This window comes from Leucopleurus acutus (assembly GCF_964270905.1).
Source record: "Leucopleurus acutus genome assembly, chromosome: 15".
Taxonomy (NCBI): domain Eukaryota; kingdom Metazoa; phylum Chordata; class Mammalia; order Artiodactyla; family Delphinidae; genus Leucopleurus; species Leucopleurus acutus.
In genome coordinates this window covers 11,958,483-11,983,251 of record NC_139157.1, presented here as the reverse complement: position 1 = coordinate 11,983,251, position 24,769 = coordinate 11,958,483, and the positions used below count along the sequence as shown (strand labels likewise).

At 47.0% G+C, this 24,769-nt stretch overlaps 1 protein-coding gene across 1 annotated transcript in view; it reads left to right on the top strand.

Annotated features, from left to right (window-relative positions):
- The window catches only part of TIAM2 (TIAM Rac1 associated GEF 2), a 113,493-nt gene that overhangs the window by 70,032 nt on the left and 18,692 nt on the right, over positions 1–24,769 (top strand). The window lies entirely within an intron of this gene.

The window sequence follows — 24,769 nt, the reverse complement described above, 5'->3', positions numbered from 1 at the left end:
TTTTTTTTCTTTAAAGAAAATAGTTTCCGGGCTTCCCTGGTGGCGCAGTGTTTGAGAGTCCACCTGCCGATGCAGGGGACACAGGTTCTTGCCCCGGTCTGGGAGGATCCCATATGCCGCGGAGCGGCTGGGCCCGTGAGCCATGGCCGCTGAGCCTGCGTGTCCGGAGCCTGTGCTCCACAACGGGAGAGGCCACGACAGTGAGAGGCCCACGTACCAAGAAAAAAAAAAAAAAGAAAAGAAAAAAAAAAAGAAAATAGTTTCTTTCTTTATTTGAAGTGAAGTACTAGTAGGAATCATTGACCCTGGTCCAACCTCTTGCCTGACCTGTGGCATGCCACCAAAGAGTACTGCAAACTTGGCCATTTGTACACTAGGATGGTTTGACAAGGAAAATCTAAGCTCAGGTGTTCTGAGGGTCACATAAAATTACTATTGTATTCATTTACTACATTTATTTTTGGCTGAAGAGAAACTATTTTTGGAATGTTGTCATTTTGTTATAAAATACATAAAACATAAACTTCGCCATTTTCACCACTTTTAAGTGTGCGCTTCATGGCATTAACATTCACAGTATTGTGCAAACCATTACCACTATCCATTTCCAGAACGTTTTCATCCTGCCAAATAGAAACTCAGTACCCGTTAGACAATAACCACCCATGCATCCCACCCCTAGTCCCCTGGAAGCCTCTGTTATACTTTCTGTCTCATTTGCCTGTTCTGGTTATGTCATGTGAGTGTGATCGTATAATATTTGTCCTTTTGTTTCTGCATAATGTTTTCAAGGTTCATCCATGTGGTAGCATGTATCAAAACTTTACTCCTTTTATGGCTGAATGATATTCCATTGTGTACACACACACACACACACACTACATTTTGTTTATCCATTCATCTATTGATGGACACGTGGGTTGTTTCCACCATTTGGCTGTTGTGAGTAACGCTGCAGTGACATTGGCATACAAATATCTGTTTAAAACCTTGTTTTCACTTCTTCTGGGTGTGCCACTCAAAGTGGAATTGCTGAGTCATGTGGTAGTTCTATGTTTAGCTTTTTTGAGGAACAGCCCAACTGGCTTGCACAGCCAGCGCTGCGCCATTTTACGTTCCCACCAGCAGTGCACGAGGGTTCCAGTTTTTTTTTTTTTTTTTTTTGCGGTATGCTGTGTGGCCTCTCCCGTTGCGGAGTACAGGCTCCGGACGCGCAGGCTCAGCGGCCATAGCTCACGAGCCCAGCCGCTCCGCGGCATGTGGGATCCTCCCGGACCGGGGCACGAACCCGTGTCCCCTGCATCGGCAGGCGGACTTCCAACCACTGCGCCACCAGGGAAGCCCCCTTTCCTACATTTTTAACTGTTCTTAGTTAGCTCTCTTTTCAGAAATTGTCTGTCTGACATGATCTTTGTAAGTACACAGTCCAGTTTTAACTGACTTTGAGATTATAACCCTGTTTTATATTTCTTCCTTTTGTCTTAAATACAAAACAAGAGTGGAGGCAATGTAAACTATGATGGGTATTTAAAAAAATTTATAGCAGGACCACACCCCAGTTGGGTTTAAACTAATACTCGTAGGAGCCGGTCCTTAGGTGACTGGCCATTGGCCCAGCCCCAGGTGACTGGTGGTGGTGCTCAGGGTGGGATGGGTGGATGGGGTGGGATAGAGCCTGCCAGCTGCAGAGCAGGTTCAAGCGGCCACTGGCACCTGGCCTCACCTCTCTTCTCTGTTTCCCTTTCTTACCCCTGGAATTCCTCCCCCCATTCCCTAGCCACCTCCTCCAAAATCTCCCTTTCCTTTCTTCTCAGTTCCTCATACAAACCAAATACTCAGCTACTTTCACTGGCCTGGTTATGCCCCCAGGAAGCAGTTTCTTTTACTAAACTGCAGTCATCAGCATTTTTAGTCTTTTCTGCTCTGTTCTCTCTCTGGTGGTTATTTACTTGTGGGAACCCAATATTGTAGCTCAAATTCATCGTTTTTTTGGAAGCAGTGGATCCTAGAGCATCAAATAGATGCGTTTGGATTGCTTTGTCTTGACTTTTTTAAAAAAGGAGAACGCTAAGGAAACGCTCAAGAAGCTAGGCTCTCTGTTTAAGGTCAGTGTGGCTGTGCGGCACTGTCGCAGGTGGCAGCTTTGGGGAGATCATTAACGCCATTAGGGATAATGGTTTCCTCTCTGTTACGATGTTTGAGTTCCCCATTAAAATTCTTAAGGAGGAAATTAAATTCTTTTCCAGGTTTTATTTTATGTGAAGATTCAATCAAATAAATCTGCAGAAAGTTACCATGTTGAGGCTATTTCCATTTCTATTACTTAATGCCTATCATAACTAAACAAAGGTTTTTAAGATGAACATTGGAGCATCAGTTAGAAATTTAGAAGAGGAGTGAAAACTGCAGTTCAGCTTGAAATTGGAGCTCTCTGAGCCCTAATTTTCATTGCTAAGATGATTAAAGGAAAAAGCAAAAGATATCAAGGAACACAGAAGAAAAAAAAATTAAAGAATATTAGCATGTTAAGCATTTGCTGTCAGATTCCTCTCAAGTCTAGAGTAGTTATCAGCTCACCTTTTTCAAATTTGAAGATATCTATCTATAATAATGGATTTCAGTATATTTAAAAAAAATCCTAGCAAATGCCTAGCACTACTCGGTTTACATATTCTTTGTTCCTTGGGGAAAAAAGAATCTGTGATCATCAGAAGTGAGCACTGTGATGGATAGTAGTGAAAAGGAAGTTTTGAATTGAAGAATTAAAAAATAAAATTTCTCTTCTCTCATTATGTTTAGCCTCCTAGAAACAGCAGGTTATATCTAAAAGCAATGCTTTCCTATTTTCCAAACGGTGATTTGGGAGTTTTAGGGTGCCTGTCCAGCGGGTGCTGGTCCTGGGTCTTTCGGGATGGCCCTGGCGCTGTCCCATGGTGCCCACAGGAGGTGGTCACTCCCCAGAGGGGAGACCTGTCTCTGGTTCCTGGGCTTCTCATGCTGGCCCGTCAACCTTCTCAGGGGTCATTAACTTCTTTTCAGATAAGACCCTGGTTGAACCTGGGCTGTTTGGGGTATTTTTACTAACAATATGCTACACCTGAGAATCAGGAATAATGTCCCTTGAAAATCAAATGCAGCCTGGCTTGAAGAAGCACAGCTGTAAGTAGGGCTTTTGACAGCCCCGCAATTTCTGCAAATGGTTCATAATTGATTGCCGCCATTCTCCTCAAGGGTGCCTATTACTGTCACAGCTCTTTGTGTGCCCCTGTCAACCTCTCCGGTTTGGGGGATTTTTTTTTTTTTTTCAATATTGTTAGCAGTCAGCTCGCACTACTGCAATAGTTTGGAGCCTGAAAGGAATAAACAGTTCTTTTGGAAGTGACGGGGTTGAAGGAGTTTCTGGTTTGTTCTGGGAACTTGAGGTGTGTAAAGCCGTCCCCACAGAAGTGCCGCTTGCTTTGTTCCCCGCCCTCTGAGCTGGCTCTGCAGATGTGGCACTCGGTGGTCCTGCCGTCTCCCTGTGTGCCCTAACCCGGCACCTTCCCAGAGCAGGCGGGTTCAGGGCATGGGGTGGAAATCCAGAGCAAGGGGGTGAGCCTTCCCCAACCCCCAGGCTGCCTTGAAGGAAGAGCTTGGTGGCGCTAGGAAGCCCTTGTGAATGTGACTTGAAAGAACAGTTTGGGATTTTTTTCACTGCCTGGGATGAGAGTGAGAGAGAACGCGTGTCTTACTCATTTCCCAGCAGCCGACTTAGATGGAATCATTTCTCCCAGAGGGTGCAGGTTTCTTTGAACTTTTCCTTTCTATGTACAGCATGTAAGTAAACAAGGGCTTTGATTCTCAGGGATGTGCCTTCTGATCCAAATGTAGGCATGCTTGCGTGGTTTTCTTTTCTCTGTCTTGAAAGTTGATTTCACTCTAAAATGTCTAAAGACTGTTATGCAGACAAGATAAGCCTTTCTTTCTGGAAGGCATCCGGGCAGTAATCTTCAAGCACTCTTTACAGCTCAGGATTAAGAGAATTTCTTTCGGATACTAGTTGTTCGGTGGCACTGTCAACTTTTCCTTCCTCATTCCAAGGATGCATAGGTCTCTAAATGGATCTCTGAAATAGTTTGTCCTTTTGAAATAGAAAGGTATCAGAAAGTCCTAGGGAAATTTCAAAGATTTACTCTGTCAAATATGTTTGAAAAGAGAGAAGGGTAATTTGAAGACAGTAAACCATTTTATGCTTTGTCAAATTTTCTTGGAGTGTTGTCCATACTTGTATTGGGCGTATTGCTGTAAAAGAAAATCCACAAGAGTGAAACCCGTTTTCTGTAAGGTAAGCAGCGTTTTACTTCTGTTACTCCTGTTTAAATATGTTTTTTCAGCTTTTTAGAAAAATGTTATGTAATCACGTAGGGTGTAGCTTTGGCAGTGATTATTCTCGCAGTTTGTAGGCGTGGTGTTGATGGAACAGAGAGCACTGAGGATCTGGAGACATATAGCCTTGACAACTGTGTGTTGTGCTGTTTGCAATTTAATCCTGTTGAGAATATATTTTGTCCTGTTTATTTCTTCAAGGTAGAAAAAAGGGACATGCACTGATGATTAGGTTTTGGTGTCCGGCATGAACATAACTTGTGTTGAATATTTAATGCCTGCTCACCCACTTAGCTTAACCTTTTGAGTTTTTTGCATGGATTGCTTTGAAGAGCTTGCGTCTCTAAGAAGCTACAGGAAAAGAAAAAGATTCATGGATCGTGTGATTTATTTTTCAGCATTTTTAACTATATATCTTTCTTGCCTTTCTTTGAGTGTCCTGCATTATTTCAGGATCTCTTGGTTGTAAGATGCTCTTGTTAAAAAGTCCAGTGAAAATAGAATTTATTTGTAAATGGTAGTCTTTCTACATGGCTGCCGTTGAATAGATTAATCATGATCCTTTTTCAGAAACTAAACATGCCTATTTCTGAATGCATGCTATCTGACATAATTCCTGTAGGAGGGAACAGAGAGGTTGCATCCTTACAGCAAACCCATTTGTCCCTGAAGAATGATGTGGAGCCTGATGTTCCCCAGTAGTGAGACAATCATCTTTCACAGTGATTCAATTCCGGGTAGCCTTTTCTTGTAGGTAGTGGTATAATAGAAAGAACTCTTGATCTCAGTAGTTGGAAACCTGAATCTGTATCCTGGGCTACCAGGCTTTACCACTGCGTGCCCTGCGGCAAGGTACCCGGTCTTTCTAAGTCTCTGTGTCCTCATCTGTAAGTAAAAATAGCAATAGCTCCAAGCCTGAGTAGTGGAGAGGATCGTGGATGACTAGAAGCCCAGACATGAGAGATTGATGATTAGGTGAGCAGCAACCCCGCTTCCCGATGTGGCGCATACATTTGCACGTTTTGAATGCCTTCCCACTCTGCTCACCTAATGCACGACTTAGCCACAAGGCTGCCTACCCAGTCTTCTTGAAGTTAGTGTCTGTGGTCAAATCCTGCTGAGCTGTCCCCTGAGATAAAAAAGAATTGGAAGCCGAGGGCCTTGGCCATGGAGTCCTCTTAGCTCTTTGTCATCTGCATGGAGACAAAGCCTGCCCATCTTTTAGCTTATTTTTCTTAGGTAGACTGTTGTGAGTTGATGACCTTTTCTAAAGGGCTGTTCAAATGACTGAATAAAAGCAGTGTATGTTAGGTTTGCCTTTATCCTTAGCAGGAGTGAGCTGTGAATGAGAGATGCTTAGGAGGTCTTGCAGACTCTTCCCCTCTTGGAAGAGAGGCATCACTTCAGGGCAGAGAGAGTCACCAAGGGCACAGAAGGACACAGGCTGGGAGGGATCAAAGTAGAGCTGAGTTCCGCATTAGCTCTCCAATGCACTGTTCTACATTTCTAGCACCCTGCTTCCTTTCGGAAGGGACTTGGGGGCAAGTTGGTGAACTTGTTTGAAATGTCTGGGATTCATTTTCATTGGCGTCTGAAAGGCCATTTGGTCTCTTTGTAGTTTGCTGGATTTTTAAAAAAATTTCCCGTTTTCCTAGCTTCAGGGTGTTAGCCCCCTGTTCTTGGTCCGTCCTTGATCGTTAGGGCTGATGTGCCGGGGAGATGCCAAGTCTTTGCTGGAGTGAAAGGAAGGGACATCACTGCCCTCGTTGTGGCCAAGGATTATTTATACACTCTGTCCCACAGGCTTCGATGCCACTCACAGTGTCAGATGAGGGAAGGAAAGAAAGGAGGAAAACCAAATCTCAGCGCCGGGCGTGGGCGGGCCCGTTGCGAGTGGAGGTGTGGGGTGCCTCACGTCCTGCAGCGGGAAGACGCCGAGTGGGTGGCTTCCTGGCCGCAGCCTGGGACAGGAGGGCGTGCCCAGTGGAGGAGGGGACACGGTGGCAGGGGGAAGAAATCTCACCGGTGCTGGCCTCTCTCTCCACTTCCTCTCACAGCCCCTACCCCCATCGACGTGGCTGTGGTCCTAAAGGGGTCTGTGTTAGGCCCCGTGTGTCCCTGGACAGCGCACACCGGCCAGTGGAAGGGGGCTGTCACTGCTGGCTGAGAGCTGTGGGCCACCTGGGGCCGGATACCCAGAAGCTGCCCCCAGCTGGGTGATGGCCTGACGAGGGCCCAAAGGCCTGAGCCTCTGCCTTGGGGGCTCCTAGAGCTCCGGCGCGGGGCTGGCTCGCCCAGGGGGCGGGGCCCTGTGCTCACGTGGGATGTGCCCGTGGGCAGGCAGCAGGGGTGGGGAGCCCGACGGCACAGGTCTCGGCACAGGTCTCGGCTCAGGGAGGCCTGGGGCCGCCGCGCCCCCTGCTCTCCGGCTGCACCTGTGAGGTGGGGACCCCAGCACCCGAGAGCTCACTCAGCCACCTTCCCTTTGTGCCCCGGTGGCGGGGGCTTTCCTATGAACTCGCTGGCTCCGTGTCCCTCTGGCCTCTTCCTTCACTCTGCCCTCCGTTGTCCCCAGCCCTCTGCTTCCCCAGCCTCCGTCCCCTGCTCTCTCGCTCTCCTCCAGGCTCTCCCTTTCCATCCTGTTTTTCTGGGCAAAAGAAAACGTTGTCATGGCGAGGCATCTGCAGAGTCACACAGTGGAGGAGAAGAGCCCCCCCCCCCCCCCCCCCCCCCACCGAGTGGCAGAGTGGCAGCGGCGGGAGTCACCGCGGGCGGCTGTGCCGTCGGGGCCCGGCAGCTGGATGGACGCGCTCTGGCTCCGCTTGCTGACGTGGTGAGCGCAGCCCCCTCCTCACGCCGCGGGGCCTGAGGCCAAGGGGGGCCCAGAGCCAAGGCCACCCGGGGTGGACCCTGACCACAGAGATGGCTGCAGGGCCCGTCCGGGTCTTGACCGGATGACCGACCCGCCACACTTACTTCTGATGCCGGCCCCTCCCTCCTCTTCCTGCCCTTTGGAACAGCGGGGGCTGTGGTTTCGCTCCTGTCCTCTCTGGGATGCGACCGCAGAGGGATGTGCTGGTCCTTTGCAAGGTGCCGGCCACCCACACCTCAGGGCTGGACAGGGGCCTCGGCCTGCTCCTTGAGACCTCGCCTTCGGTGCCGGCGCCTGGACTAGTCCAGGAGGGGGCTGGGCCGCGAGCTCCCTGTGCTCTGCTGGCTGAGGAGTGGGCCGCGTGCTCTTGGATACTGTCGTGGGGGAGAGGTCGTGGCCTCCATCTGTCCCCCATCCTCATCCTCTTCGGCGTTCAGCCTTCTATTTCTCCATCTTTCTTTCTGGGTTTCCTGGGTTGGACATAGAGAGTTATAGAGACTTGAGTATAGCTTTGCTTTTTTGGAGAAGAAAGCAGGGAGTCTGAGTTTTCTCAGGCCGAACCCCCCTAACCTCAGTAAACGCCGTTTGCAGGCTCTTGTGTATGCTCAGGGGAAGCCTCCTGGACGGCAGGTGGCCTCAGAGGAAGGGCACATGGGGTTTTGCCCCAGGTCTCACAAGGAGGTCCCTTTGTCCTTGGATAAGTCATCACACATCGGTGTCTGTGCAGCTGGGGGCTGGGTCTGTCCGTCTTGGCGGCCCATCCCGGCTCCGAGCGTCTGTGGACGCTCAGAAAATTGCTCAGATGCCTACGTAAAAAGTCACCCACGGGCTCCCCTGGTGGCGCAGTGGTTGAGAGTCCGCCTGCCGATGCAGGGGACACGGGTTCTGGCCCCGGTGCGGGAAGATCCCACATGCCGCGGAGCGGCTGGGCCCGTGAGCCATGGCCGCTGAGCCTGCGCGTCCGGAGCCTGTGCTCCGCGACGGGAGAGGCCATGACAGTGAGAGGCCCGCATACCGCAAAAAAAAAAAAAAGTCACCCACGAGTCCATGGAGCTCATTGATCTTATGATGTTTATCCGTGGATTCCCCCTTAGGAATCGATGAACTCTGGGTTCAGAATTCTGACTTGGAGTGAATATCTGAATCATCTAGCTTCTGTCTTGACTTAATATTATGGACATGACAGAATCAGTTATCAAGTACCCACAATAAGAAAAGCACTGCGTGACATTTGAGCTTTGTTTTCATCTTCAAGTCTAATTGGTTGGGTGGGGTTGGCTATCAGTGCTTGATTCTTTTAATGTGCTAGGAGATCGAGGACCGTCAGATACATAACAGCCCCTCCCTAGATGGCAAAACACTGCTAAGCTGAGACAAGGAGGCCATATTGGTGGTGGTGGGCAGACATCCCTAGATGGTTAACACCAACTGTAACACTGTGTGCTGCCGTCAGAGCATTTCAGAAAGTTTTATTTTCTGTAATTAGTGAAAAAGAAGTGATTGGCGGGGGGGGACACGAGTTTAAATTTTGATTCCAAAGCAAAATTGTGGAAAACTCATTTTTGTAAAGGGAGCCGCCGTCTGAGGACCAGGAGGGGTGGTCTACATGCTCAGTCTGGGGCTGATCAGGCAGCCCCTGTGTTTCTCTTCTGAGAGCATCACCCCGGCCGCTTCCACATCAGCAGGTGAGCTGAGTCTTAGCTGCTGCTCACTCCGTGCCTTTCTTTGGAAGGATTTACAGCCATGGTTACGGTCTAATTCTGGCTGGCCACTGCTTGGGCACCAGGAATCTTTATCCATCTTCTCTGTAGTATCTGCCAAGAATGGGGGTAGCATCACACTGCTTGTTCATTCCTTTACTAAAATCTCCTTCACAAAGGTGCTGTCAGCTGTTAGCCGTCGTTGAGAGCTCTGAGATAGTCCTTTCAGTGTTCTGTGTACGTAGAGACGGCAGTCGAAGAACCCTCTGATGGTGCTGGGTCAGTGAAGGTGTACTCGAGCCTGAGTGCTTGTTTGTGATTTTCATGACTCATAGCAGATTCTCACCTTTTGATAATGTCCCAGCCCCACGGGGTAGCCGCTTTCACTTTTAAAAAGAAAAAAAAATTCTGAGACATTGTTCCGAGTCATTTGGCGTTTCCCCCGCGCTCTCCTCTTTGAGTAGATTTCTGCGCCACCCTCCTTGGGGCTGGGCGGCTGGCCGAGGGGAGCTGGGGAGACGGGGGACTCTGCCTGGGAGCCCTTCACACAAGCAGGCGTTAGTGTTTTCACCCAGATCCCGGCTTCCAACTGCTGAGAGTAAGGAAGGGATTATTAGTTTTGTGAATCAGTCTCCTGTGGTTCTTGATAATAGCATGAAGAACAGGACAACAGAAACTGTATTTGCCGCATAAGATGTTAGCATTAGGGGAAACTGACGGAAAGATAATACAGGAACTCTCTGTCCTTTACGACTCTTCTGTAAGTCTCATATTATTTCAAAATAAAAAATGTTTTTAAATGGCTAAGAAAAATGTATTTGTCACTAACATGGGAGACTGGAGAAAATGGGAGGTGTGTTTTTACAGGCACCCCCCAGTTCTTTTCTCCACTTCACTGTTTTGCTCGTCGCCACCTCCTTCTCTCTTATTTTGTTGGTTCAGCCCCCAGTGCCCCCCTCGCCCCCGTGGCTCACCTTCCCTCACGCTCTCAGATCCTTGGCTGCCACCTAAGTTCTCTTGTGTTTTCAGAAAACGGATGTCAGATGAGGAAGCCCTTCCATGTGCAACTGCTCAGGCACTGGCACAGGCTGGGGGTTTCGTTCTAAGTGCTTAGAAGCCACAAGTGTCACATAGCTTGAGGAGTCCTGCCGTCTTCCACCTCTCAAGCTGCTCTGAGCTGGCTTTGGAATGTTCTAGAATCCATTCCCTTCTCGGTTCATACAGTCACAAGATAAAGGATAGTCGGATGAGATGCCTGGCCCGGCCCCATGGCCTGGGGGTTCCAGGCATCAGGATGGGCATCAGGATGGGCCCGGGCATGCTCTGCTCTCCCCTCGGTAGCCTTGCGAGATCTTGTACGTCTTGCTTTTATAGATGAGTTTCCAAGATGGAAAGGCTGATTATCCAACCAGTAACTTCAGGTGAGATTTAAAAACAGTCTTCTATGTCTGAGCCTTAAAAAAAAAAAAGATGTTTTTGTTTGTTTTTTTACTGAAGTATAGTTGACTTACAATGCTGTGTTAGTTTCAGGTGTATAGCAAAGGGATTCTTAGGCAAAAAAGTTGTAAATTTACATTGTGTCATGGTCACATTGTCTCTGATGTATTTCAGTTTTACTTGAGGGTATGTCTGTCTGTGCACCCTTCCCTAGGTCATCACCTGTTCTCCTAACCCCAGGGAAGCATGGCTTTGGTTACTTTGTATTTATTGGTTTGCTATTTTCTAGAAGCTTGATCAGAATTGCCAAACCATTTATTGAACATGGTTGTTGTCCTAGTTTAACTGTTATTACTTCCTTTCTGTTATTTAGTTAATGTTAAATTTTAGAGATGGGTTGGTGGTAAAGTCTCAGATAAATGTGTGTGCTGTGGGCACTTTTCGTATGAGGTGATTATTTTGAGACCCCCCCACCCCCCGTCACTAAGAAGCAATGCAGAGTAATGTAACAGACTGGACTATCACATTGCTGAAATCCAGCAAAAACATTTAACTAAAACCACAAGTCAGGGGCCACGCAGGTTGTACCTGTGCTCACTCAAGGCAGATAGGTAGTGCTTGGCAATACCCACACCCAATTAAGGCTGTCGGGATTTTAACAAATAATTTGATTTTTTTCATATTGTTATGATTTTTTTTCTCCCCAAAGCTGCAATTTTTTTTTTTTTTTTTTTTTTTTTTTTTTTTGCGGTACGCGGGCCTCTCACTGTTGCAGCCTCTCCCCTTGCGGAGCACAGGCTCCGGACGCGCAGGCTCAGCGGCCATGGCTCACGGGCCCAGCCGCTCCGCGGCATGTGGGATCCTCCTGGACCGGGGCACGAACCCATGTCCCCTGCATCGGCAGGCGGACTCTCAACCACTGCGCCACCAGGGAAGCCCTGCAATTTTTTTTGAAACCAAATTCCAAACGTTACTTTCAGCTGAATATTAGAACTGAAAATCCAGGCCTTTTTATGCACGAAGTGGGTGTGGTGTGTTTCAGACAAATCGCAGCACCTGGACCCTTTGTCCCTAACCCCGTGACAGTCTTCATAAGTGACTGTGGGGCGTCCTGGTCCATGAAACCTCGTGGAGCAGAACTCACTGGAAGTCAGTGTAACTGTTAAGCTGTCCCAAAGGGACCAGCCTCGAGAGGGCATGGGGAGGAGGGTGGGCTGCCGTCTTCCTGAAGCTGCAGCGGGGGTCCCATGTGCCGATCTGTCTAGGTGGCCACCTCAGCTTGCTGGGCATCCATGACAGCTCTGCTTCTCAGTGGCAGCTAGAGATTGTAAATGGTAAAGTCGAAATGCTCAGGGAAGTTCTTTGAGAATTTGTAAATGCAGGCGGGGAAAAAGGCTCCCTGCATTACCCCAAGTCAGAGCAGGTGCCCGTCTACCTGTCCCAGTGAGGGCAGCCGTGGCTTGGTTTCTTCTGGACAGTGGTTATGGGGTAGAGGCAAGCGTGCTGCCTGTTTTGTGCCTCCTTCCTTAGGGGTTGAGCATTGCTGTCACCTTCGGTTGACTCTGATCATCCCCACGGCCAAGGCTATTCCACACCGCACATTTGCAGTTCACATTAGGAGGGTGAGATACGTAAGAAAAATAAGAGGATTCACTAGAAGCGTTTCATCCCCTGCTGTACTAATTTGAAGAGTAGAGGTTTACCGCTTAACTTGCTGGACCAGGCAGGAGGTGGCCCTGGGTGCCGGGAGCCTCGCTCACTCTCACTGGTTAGTGGACTTTAGGAAAGTCACCTCACCTTCTGAGGCCCTTATATCCTTACTCACTAAAAAAGAATGGGATTATATTGCCATGACAGTTCCATGGAAGTGAAAGGACTTTGCAAGCTGCCCTTAGCATGTGATGCTCAGCCCTTAGCGTGCACTGTGAATTTTATATACAGCATCTCATGAAAACCCCATTTTCTCCCCAGCAGCCCTATTGAGTAGATATCACAAGCCCCTTTTAGTGTGAGAGAACTGAGATGGGAGAAGCTAACTGATGGTCCGGTCAGTGGTGGGGCAGCGTTCACAGCCAGCTCTGCTGGATGCTAAAGTCCATTCTTTCCCCTCCACCCATCTGACCAGTAAGGAGAATGTGGTGCTGATTATAGAGGAAAGGGGGAAACCACGTGCACAACGGTGCATTTAAATACCAGAGACATGTACTTGACTTAAAGGCAGAGCAACTCTGTTTGTTCAGTTGCGGGTATGATGTTAGAAATCCGGACACAGCTTTTTGATTCTTTAGCTGAATTTACAGACGTGGTTAAGCAATGTACATGTGTTATTTTGTTGTTGTTTTGTTTTTGTTTTGTTTTGGCCTTTAAAGAATCTGTTTCATAGAGCTATAATGAAATTTGTGGAGTTGTTATTGTCAACAAATTTGAAATCTGTTGCAGAAAAGTTCTCAAGTCCCAGACTACCAAGTAATAATATCTGATAGTTGCATCTGACTAGTGATTAGTTTGATAATTTGGAGTGTAGTTTTGTACTAGGTGCAGGCCATATGTGAATATTTTCACCTCCAACTTGTTTTTTAATAGATAAAATTCATGTTTTAAAATCTGTCACTATATAATAACCTTAACATTAAAATAATACAGTATAACTAGTAGAAACTGGTCTTTTAAAAAAAAAACATTTAAAACTGTATGTTGGGGGTACACAAAAGTACAGCGATACTGGAGAAGACCACTTATATCTGAACAGAATTGCTCTTCTCTCCCGGAGCTGGTTGGGTGTCTTCTTCCTGGATCTTCAGTGCATTGGTAGCTGAGAGTCCCACCCTGGGTATATCTGCATAGAGCAGAGGGTCTAGTAATATTGAATTATAATTTTTGTCAGTAATGCCTAGAGAATATTTCTTCATAAATTTATAACTTTCCTGATCTGAACATACCTTTTAATGTTGGGTTTTCCATGGGAGCTCACTCCTTGTAGAATTTATGTAGACCTCCCCCCCAAAAATCCCATTCCCAAAGGGTTAAAGAAAACACTTGATTTGTATTTGTTCTAACATCTTTATTGGAGTATAATTGCTTTACAATGGTGTGTTAGTTTCTGCTTTATAACAAAGTGAGTCAGTTATACATATGTTCCCATATCTCTTCCCTCTTGCGTCTCCCTCCCTCCCACCATCCCTATCCCACCCCTCTAGGTGGTCACAAAGCACCGAGCTGATCTCCCTGTGCTATGCGGCTGCTTCCCACTAGCTATCTATTTTACGTTTGGTAGTGCATATATGTCCGTGCCACTCTCTCACTTTGTCACAGCTTCTCCTTGCCCCTCCCCATATCCTCAAGTCCATTCTCCACTGGGTCTGTGTCTTTATTCCCATCTTACCCCTAGGTTCTTCATGACCTTCTTTTTTTTTCTTAGATTCCATATATATCTGTGTTAGCATACGGTATTTGTTTTTCTCTTTCTGACTTACTTCGCTTTGTATGACAGACTCTAGGTCCATCCACCTCACTACAAATAACTCAATTTCGTTGCGTTTTATGGCTGAGTAATATTCCATTGTATATATGTGCCACATCTTCTTTATCCATTCATCCGATGATGGACACTTAGCTTGCTTCCATCTCCTGGCTATTGTAAATAGAGCTGCAATGAACATTTTGGTACATGACTCTTTTTGAATTTTGGTTTTCTCAGGGTATATGCCCAGTAGTAGGATTGCTGGGTCGTATGGTAGTTCTATTTGTAGTTTTTTAAGGAACCTCCATACTGTTCTCCATAGTGGCTGCATCAATTTACATTCCCACCAGCAGTGCAAGAGGGTTCCCTTTTCTCCACACCCTCTCCAGCATTTATTGTTTCTAGATTTTTTGACGATGGCCATTCTGACCGGTGTGAGATGATATCTCATTGTAGTTTTGATTTGCATTTCTCTAATGATTAATGATGTTGAGCATTCTTTCATGTGTTTGTTGGCAGTCTGTATATCTTCTTTGGAGAAATGTCTATTTAGGTCTTCTGCCCATTTTTGGATTGGGTTGTTTGTTTTTATGTTATTGAGCTGCATGAGCTGCTTGTAAATTTGGGAGATTAATCCTTTGTCAGTTGCTTCATTTGCAAATATTTTCTCCCATTCTGAGGGTTGTCTTTTGGTCTTGTTTATGGTTCCCTTTGCTGTGCAAAAGCTTTTCAGTTTCATTAGGTCCCAGTTGTTTATTTTTGTTTTTCTTTCCATTTCTCTAGGAGGTGGGTCAAAAACGATCTTGCTGTGATTCATGTCATAGAGTGTTCTGCCTATGTTTTCCTCTAAGAGTTTGATAGTTTCTGGCCTTACATTTAGATCTTTAATCCATTTTGAGCTTATTTTTGTGTTTGGTGTTAGGGAGTGTTCTAATCTCATACTTTTACATGTACCTGTCCAGTTTTCCCAGCACCACTTATTGAAGAGGCTGTCTTTTCTCCACTGTATATTCTTGCATCCTTTATCAAAGATAAGGTGACCATATATGCATGGGTTTATCTCTGGGCTTTCTATCCTGTTCTATTGATCTATATTTCTGTTTTTGTGCCAGTACCATACTGTCTTGATTACTGTAGCTTTGTAGTATAGTCTGAAGTCAGGGAGCCTGATTCCTCCAGCTCCATTTTTCATTCTCAAGATTGCTTTGGCTATTCGGGGTCTTTTTTGTTTCCATACAAATTGTGAAATTTTTTGTTCTAGTTCTGTGAAAAATGCCAGTGGTAGTTTGATAGGGATTGCATTGAATCTGTAGATTGCTTTGGGTAGTATAGTCATTTTCACAATGTTGATTCTTCCAATCCAAGAACATGGTACATCTCTCCGTCTATTTGTATCATCTTTAATTTCTTTCATCAGTGTCTTATAATTTTCTGCATACAGGTCTTTTGTCTCCTTAGGTAGGTTTATTCCTAGATATTTTATTCTTTTTGTTGCAATGGTAAATGGGAGTGTTTTCTTAATTTCATTTTCAGATTTTTCATCATTAGTGTATAGGAATGCCAGAGATTTCTGTGCATTAATTTTGTATCCTGCTACTTTACCAGATTCATTGATTAGCTCTAGTAGTTTTCTGGTAGCATCTTTGGGATTCTCTATGTATAGTATCATGTCATCTGCAAACAGTGACAGCTTTACTTCTTCTTTTCCAATTTGGATTCCTTTTATTCCTGCTCTCTTTCTTTGTATTGGGAGAAACATTGCAGGAAAGAAAGGGCACCTTTTAACAACAGTAAACGTGTCCTAGTAGTGTCTATCTTGTGGATTCCTACAAAAATATTGCCTAAGATAAAATTATTATATGGCAACAATAATGATATTTACTAAGAAGACTTGGGACACTGGTGGGGTTACATGCGTTAAGAGCAACGAAGGACAGATAGCAAGGTGACGGTATTAGACTGTGGTGCCGTGAAGCCCCCCACCATCCCCACTTCCCTACGGGCCAGGGGAGTCTGTGAGGGTGTGGAGGCCCCCAGCTTATGTTCCACAAGAATGTAGACCAGGCCAACTGTTTAGAGCCAGCTGAGATGTAACGCTACGACAGTCTGGAAGCTGATCTAAGGTGCCCAAGGAGTATCATCAGAGAACTGGGGTAGGGGCAACTGAATTGTAGTTTTCTGAGAATCTTAGAACTGCTCCCAGGGCTGAGGGCTTGGTCTGCAGCTGGGAAGCAGGTGTTGCCCTGCTTTTTGGTTTTCCAGGTAAGGCAACCAGGAACCCTTGTAGATTACAACGAGAACGAAAATACAGTTCTCAAGGTACCAGGGCAAAGAGAGAAGACTCAGCTGGGGGACAGTCCGGGCTTAGGTATGTGGGCAGAGCTGTCCTAGACAGAATCATACACAGCCTGAGCTTTTGAACCTCAGCGTGCGGGGCCCCCTTCCAGGATTCAACTGTGTCGTCCTCAGTCTTCTGTTTATAGTAGAGACTCTACCTGCCCAGGAAATTGGAGGCTAACAAAGATTTTCAAAGCTCTAGTCTCTCCAGAATTTGATTACAATTGGTGTTGTTATTGACACATTTTCTCTTCAAATACAGTGACGAAGATAGAAAAAATTCTCAGCTCAGTAAATCCTCAGAATATGTAGCACTTAAAGACTTTTGCTGCAAAAACTGCTCAATAATATATTATCAATCGCCAAGAATAAAGTTAGAGGCACAACTCTTGAATAGAAATGTTGTGTTTGGAAAAATCGGCAGTAAACAAAACCAACTAGAATAATAGGGTTCAATGAAAACATAAACCACTGAAGGGAGAGTTACTGTAAATACACAAGTTTAAACTAATTTATGTGATTATCAGAACAAAAGTAGGCTGTGAGAGAAAACCAAAGGAAGAGAATTCAGAGGGAGCCAAGACCTGAGATAAATACCTATGGATAGGAAAGTGAATGAGGATGAGACAGAGAAGTCGTAGATAGGCAAGTATATGTTTTCCAAACCGTGAGTTGAAAGATACTGGTTTAGAGACTTCTTGACCTAGATAAACATATTTAGAATGAATGTTAAATGGTATAATCACAATAGACCTTAATGCGCCAAGTCACAGGAAAAGCAAACTGAATTCTCCCACGCATCAAAAAGCAACACAAAAGAAAGCAAAAACTGTTAAAGAGAATTTGAGTCATTTCTCTGAGCCCTGGATCTGAGCCAGGTGAGCACACAGGTGTTGTTTTGTTTGGCTTTTGACACAGTTGAAAGCATATGACATAAAATGGTTTATATCTTGTGGGAATTAAGATGTCATCCGGAGTCTGTAGACAACTGACATGTAGAAGTCATTTTTTTTTTTTTTTTTTTTTTTTTTTGCGGTATGCGGGCCTCGCGGCATGCGGGATCCTCCCGGACCAGGGCACGAACCCGTGTCCCCTGCATCGGCAGGTGGACTCCCAACCACTGCGCCACCAGGGAAGCCCAGAAGTCATTTTTTAAATGTACATTTTACTCACTGAAAACTTTAGAATAAAGTTTTATAGATTATTTCAAGTTTTAATTCAGACTGAATTTCAAAAGAGACATCTTTTTTGGTTGGGCTCAGCTCTGTATCAGGGACTGGCAGACGTCTCCTGTGAAGGGCCAGGTAGTAAATATTATCGGCTCTGGCAACCACTTACCTCTGCATGTCAGTGTGGAAGTAGCCATAGACCATAGGCAGATGCATGAGCATGGCTGAGTTCTAATAAAACTTTATCCACAAGGACAACAGGCAGGCTGGGTTTGGCCTGAAAGCTGTAGTTTGCTAACTCCTGCTCTGATGGTCCGCCCTTAGCTCACCTGCTTGTTTCAGAGTGGGGTCATAAGAGTCTCTTTTATACCATTTTTGCGCTCAGAAGTCAAGGAAAACTTCTGGCCCACACGCATCTTCCCTGATGCGCAGGTTTGACTGCACGTCAGAAGGAAGCCGTATCTTTCTTTCTGGGTGAAAAATGGGAAAGAGAGAACACGGTACCTGGCATAGGATCTGGTAGATAGGGCGAGCCGATTCTTGTGAATTACATATGGGTGATATTGAAACACCCGATACTTTATGTGAAAGAAGAGGCTGCTCGTGTAGAAACGCTGCCCTAGCCCTTGAAACATCCTTGGCTGAAAGACCGTATCTTATTCATCCCTGAATTCAGACCAAACTCCAGTTAAATAAGGAAACTGAGCAGAAGGCAGGCAGCAGCCCTGTTTCACGCGGGCTCTGGATCGATGGCTCCCTCCCCGAGGGCGTGACTCTGGCCTGGGAGCCACGCAGCCACACACGTGGTGCTTCCCCACCTCCGGGCACACAGCTCGGACCTGCCTTCCCGGGGGTGTGTCTCCTGAGGACGGGTGCTTCCTGCTTGGTACACACAGGTGCCCTCTGCCTTCTCAAACGCTGCGTCCTCTCTGGACGGCCGCTCTCCAAAGGTGAAGTTCGTCTCCTTCTCTGCCCACCTGGTGAGGCTGCAGCCCGTCCCACCGGCCCCCCATAGCCTCCTCTCGTTGCGGCTTTCCCCAGAGCCCTATGCCTCTGTCCAGATACTGTGGGCTCCACTTTTTGTCATCCGTCCGTGTCCTTGTTCCCTCTCTCTGCCCTTCCTCTCACTCCCCCTGATAGTCTTACATGAAGGTCAGAGTTTTCCTCTTTTGTATTCAAGCTTCATCTCCAGCACCTAGAACAGAGCCTGGCATGGAGGAGGTGCTCAACGAAAAGTTAGTAAATAAATGGAATTTGATTTCTCTGGCCCTTCCTTCAAGGAACTCAGAGGAAATTTCTCCTTCTACACTTGTAAAAACAACAGAACTTGGAAAATTAAACTCTCTGTGCATATTATAACTTTTATGGAGCCCCTGGCCTCTGTTGATCCCTTGCACTGTGCTAAGTAGTTTTACATGTTTCACCTCATGAAATCCTCTCAACGACCCTATGAAACACGGTCCCTGCTTTATAGGTGAGCAGACTGGGTCAGGGAGGAGTGCGTCAGGACTGGTGATCGCCGTGGCCAGGGTGGTCACTCTAGAACCTGTGTGTCCAAGTCTCCTGTCTTGGAAAAAGTAACTGTCTCGGAAAGCTTCGCCCAGAGCATGCGCGGAGGCCCTTAGTGAAGGTGAGCTTCACACTCATGGGGGGTAATGACAGGACAGAGCTCACGTGACAGGTGCACACCCCACCCTCTCTAATGCTATCCCAGCTACTCACCCTGCCACCTGCTATAAGGTGTGTACCTAAGGGTGGCCCGCGACCCCGGCACACACTCCAAATGGGTTTCCTCTGCCGCTCCCCTCCCCCGAGAGCAAGGCCTCCACCTCTGTCTCCTGCCCCATCTCCCCATGTGACCTGACTTGGCCATGGGCCACGGCTGGGCTGGCCTTCAGTTCTTGGCCCCCTCCCCAGCCCCAAACTTTGCTTAGGGTGGGTGACTTTGTTTCCCTTGAGTCCATCCTAGCTTCCACCTTGCTTTCCCTGACCGTGCTCCGACCACAGAAAGTCACCCTGTTCTGTTCCCAGGCCCCCGCGCTGCTTTGGGCACCGATCGACCTTGACTGACTCGCTGCCAGTTTGTCTTCCCAGCTGAACTCTGGGAGCTGTGAGCCCAAGGACTGTCAGTCTCGTCCATCACTGTGTCCTCCTAGAAATAGGCTGCCTCTGCCTCAAATCGTTTTTGTAAAGCATCAGGAAAGGATTCCGTTAAGAAATTTCTTTTAAAAATTAAACCACTATAAAAAATGAGAAGATATAGATAAGCCAAAGATTAAAATGAAAATAACTTGAAATGCAGTGTTAACCACCGCATTTATGATATATATTATCCCGTTAGAAAAATCTATGCACATATGTTTACATGCAGTAGATATACATAAAAGTTACTTTCCAAAATTCAGACCTACCTTCTTCCCTTTCCAATAAATCATGTCCTTTTTTGGTCAACAGATGCCGATTTCTCCCTTCATTGGTAATTGCTGCATAGATTTCATTGCATTTTTGTACCATAATTTAGGTTAATCTTTGCCTTTCAACATAAAATAAGAACTCTCATCTGATACATTTACATTTAATTTTACATCTTTTAATTTCCATTCTGCCTTTGGAAGTAGAACTGTCTGGTCTAGAAAACAAAGATTATGAGCATTTTCTCATTCTTCTTGTACCATTTTGTTAAGTATAAGAAAATCTCAGGCCATTTCTCTAGAGTTTTTAATCCAAGGATTGTATCACTATAAAGTGAGTGACTATCCCCAGATATAAAAATCATCATCTTGGGTCTGTCTGTAGCCTCCCCTTCACCCTGCCAAGGTGGTGAATACGACCCTCTTCCCCGCCTCTTCCCTCCCCCTCTGCCGAGACCCCCCCCTAGGATAGACCAGACCCTCTCACCTAGCCCGTGGGCCCGGCCAGCCGCCTCTGAGCGCGGAGCAGAGTGTAGGCTAGGAATCCTGACCTGGCAGAGGTGGGGCAGCACGGGGTGTCTGTGGCTGGACCTGTACGTGGGCGATCCAGCTTACCTGGAATCCAGCCCATCGTCTGTCTCTCTGCCCATTAGCCTTTCCGGGGAAGCCATTAACCCTTGGTGATCCTTCTGGATTCCCTCTGCTGGGAACATTTGGGGATAATGTCAGATCTTTCTGTAAGTTAGAGACTTTAATGGATTACAGAGTCAATGGAGAAAAAGTCCTTTGTACAATTTTTAGGGTTTTTTTCCCCCCCCACCAAAGGGAGCGTTTCTGACTTAATTTGCTAGGATGTGACCCCTGACTCCGTAGCTGCACTCTGCGGTGATTTACTGACGTGACTTCTCATGCCCTGGACAGTGAACTGGGGGATCTGTATGAGCACAGCTGAGCACACACCATGCAACCACACCTTTCCAGGCCTAGACTGTCCCCGAGGACAACTGACTGTTTGCCCAGGGCCTACAGCTTTTTATTTTCTTTTCCAGCATTCTTTCTAGGGATGGTAGAAATAGTAGAATCTGGTTCTTCTGATTGGTATCCTGGTAGGATGAGCCTCTGCAGACGTGACCCAGCCCGGGCTTCCATCCCCGTCAGTGGCCCAGCGGGAAGAGCTGGTCTGTGTGACGGAGGCAGAGGAGGACATGGGTGGCAGCTGGGGGTCACATACTGTGTAGGACCAGTTAACCAAGCAGTATGGGGTACCCTCCCTTCTAGGTCCGTGTCTTGGCCGGGTCCATGGCTGACCTCCCCTCTGAGTTAACCTCCTTCTCCTCTAAGCCAGGGATTCAAGAGTCGAGCACACTGCAAACGCTGTCATTTACCTTTCAGCGTTTCCCTGCAGACCATTACCCGCAAATTATGCAGCACTTTTAAACCGTTTCTCTTCAGCTGAAAGTGGTTTTGGAGTCCAAGTGACAACAGATGCCTTTGACAAAAGAGTCTGCAGTACCCGAGGCCCCTAAGCGAGGACAGGATTGCAAACTGAGCCCGGAAAGGCGGGGCAGAGCTGAGCCGCTGACGAGGCGCAGGGCTCCTGGTGGGCACTGATATTTCACCGAGTAGCTGCGAAACCTCAGTCGTCGTCCGGGAATAGTTCTGGATAATGGGATGTACTTACCCCAGCTTAGGTTTCAAAACCCACAGGGAAATTGAAAAGCCTCAGGTAGCAGTGTCTTCAGAGAAGAGCAAAGCAAACATCAGAGTAGTTCTGCTCAGGGGAGCAGATCTTAACTAACCCAGGCCAGGAGGAGCTGCCTGATGCTTCGGATGAAAAGTATTGAGCCAAATCGAGGTTAAAAGGGTCACCTACGGGATTCCAAGCTTGTTTCAGAAAAAGGCTCAGCCCCCGCCTTCCTCCAAAGAGAATCCGGGGCAGGGCGCTTGGTCATCCTGAGCAGTTTCATTGCCACCCCCAAGAAATGGGGCTCCTGAAAAAGAGACACATTGCAGCCCTAATACAGGGAAGCAGGTGTCCGTATTCACACGTTTAAGACACAGAAACAAAGATAACTCTGTTTTAGATGTCTTTCCCTGCCAACTTTATCAAGGTATAGTTGACAATTAAAAATTATATATATTTAAGGTGTACAACTTGATTTGATATACGTATACGTTGTGATGTTTATCACGGTCAGGTTAATTAACACACCCATCACCTCACATAGTTACGTTTTGTGTGTTTGTTTTTGGTGAGAACACGGAAGTGTGACTTTGAATTCAGAGGTCTTGAGTGAGATGTCCTCATCTATAAATGAGATCAAATCACTTTCAAGCAGGGATCAGCCTTAGTGAAAACTGAAAAGCCTGAAAAAAAATTTTGTGGGTCAATATCACTACTTTTTCATATAGCATAGTTTTAGGGAAATCTGTTTTCATTAAATTTTTTTTTTCCTTTTTTTTTTTTTGCGGTACGCGGGCCTCTCACTGCTGTGGCCTCTCCCGTTGCGGAGCACAGGCTCCGGACGCGCAGGCCCAGCGGCCACGGCTCATGGGCCCAGCCGCTCCACGGCATGTGGGATCCTCCCGGACCGGGGCACGAACCCCGCGTCCCCTGCATCGGCAGGCGGACTCCCAACCACTGTGCCACCAGGGAAGCCCTGTTTTCATTAAATTTTAAAAATGAATTCATGAGGAAAAGATCTGTTTGATGCTTTCTTATAAAAGGCAAGGCCCCCGATGAACCCAAGGTTCTCAGCATTGATCACTACGAACTGGGAAATACCAGTCTGAGTTTCAGGTTCCAGTGTGGTTTTTGTTCTGCACAGGCACACACTGTCTGGCTGCTGAATCCGCATGCGCGCCCAGCCCTGATTTGTCAACATCTGTCTCTTGCTGTACAAGCAGCATCCCTGGGGATGGAGGGGAGCGGGGATTAGCCTAACAGAAGTCACAGTTGTGTGCAGATGTGGGGAGCTGCCTTTGCTTCCCTGAGCAGAGGTGGCCTCCAGGGGCTGGTGGCTGCATCCCGGGCACGCCTGGGGTGTGTCTGGATTCTCCTGGGGCCGGGAGAGCCCTGACAGCACTGTGAGCAGAGGCACAGAGAAGCAAGCCTGTTTTGCCCGTGCTCTGCCAGATACCAAGGAAGCGGTCGGCACCGTGCAGACAGCTCGAGAGTAGGAGGATCCTGTTCCATCAGGTGCTGCCTTCGCACTCGGCACCTGTAGTCTCAGCCGGTCGCATCGTCAGGACCGAATGCCTGATAGTTCTAGGAGAACACCGCCCCCGAGTTTGTCTCGTATACAGCAAGTGCTCAACAAATCCAAGTTCCCCTTTCTCCGTGGTCCAAATGGCAATTTGAGGGGTTACCTGATGGGCTAGGTAATGCTTCCTCTGTCTCATCAATAAGGAAATTGAAGGTGCAGCAATGAGTCTTGCCCAGCACGCATGGAGGACCGTGGGCAGGGCCAGGGCTGGAACTCGGTTCCTCTCAATCTTGTCTGTGCTTTTCACCTCCATCACCACGCGTACGTGTGAAAATAGCCCAACCGAAATAGTCGCTGTTCCTAGAAACTGCTTATCAGATACACCCAGAATTCTACCTTTAGCAGTTCAATTTTATAACCATTGCTAAGAACGGAGGAAATGAAATATAACCAACCAAGTGACTCTTTCAGATACGATCTAAAGACTTAGGTACAATTACTCTTCTCCTTCTAGTGGCTCTGCCCTGTTGGATCCCAGGTAATCCTCACAACCTTCCCTAGACAGCGGCTACGGTGACTTCGTAGCACTTGAGCACGTCATTATGAGCCCTACCTTCAAAAGTGCGTTTGCCGTGAAACTCTCAGCTAACATTTACTTTTCCAACTTAATCTTACCAGAAGCGTTCTCAACATGAATTCTGATTTTCTAAAATGGCAAGATACTTTATTTTTAAAATCTCGTTATTTTAACACTGCATTGTTAGGTGTGATTTTTGACATCCCAGCAAGGCAAAGCTGCATCTCACCAGCTGCCATTTCACTTATGGTGCATTTTGTCAGATCTTATTTTGTACAGTGTATGTGAGCTATTAATTTGGATCCTACAGCCCTGGAAACCGTTGTTTTTCAGGATTGCAAAATTGTATTGTCTGAGCTTGTGGTGCAAATACCAGTATAGAGATTTCAAATAAGTAAGTTTGAGAGTCTCAGTATTATTATCTTGGGCTGTTGGACCGTGAGTGAAGCCAAACCCAGAACACCAGGCGCACAGGTGTGATTCTGCCTATTTCCTCTTTATCTCGTGAGCTCAGTCCACACACCTTTGACGTGGCCATCCTGTGGTGCAGACCCTGGGGGCAACATGATCCTCCCAGAAACCGCAGGCAGAATGCTCGCTCTACTGATGGGTAGACCAGTAGTTCTCATGTGAGTCACACAGCAGCATACCTGGGGCCCCAAAGATTCTGATTCAGGTGGTCCAGTTGTGGGTGTTTTTTAATAGCCCCTCCCAGAGAGCAAACGGGTGACCTGGCTTGAAGTCACCTGCTTCGTGGGAAGCAGGAAGAGGAGGACAGAATTGGGGCTGGTTTGGTGATGTTCCCTTGTGCTCCATCGTGAGGCTCATGTCCTGGAAGAGAAGGAAAGCCACCTTTTGGCTGCACTGCTCTCTTTGGCTTTTGCTGTGTCATCAGGCTTCTAGGGTAAGACCGAACAGTTTGGAGTTTCTTCAATAATGAATCATGAGATTTGGTTGTTTCAAACATGTTATGAGACATTTTGATAGGTCAAGTTGCATTCTAATTGGTGCTTTAAGATCCACGTCTGTTTTCTTTTTTTAAATTAATTTATTTAATATTTATTTTGGGCTGTGTTGGGTCTTCGTTGCTGCGTGCGGGCTTTCTCTAGTTGCGGCAGGCGGGGGCTACTCTTCATTGCAGGCTTCTCACTGCAGTGGCTTCCCTCGTTGCGGAGCACGGGCTGTAGAGCGCAGGCTCAGTAGTTGTGGCTCGCGGGCTCTAGCTCACAGGCTCA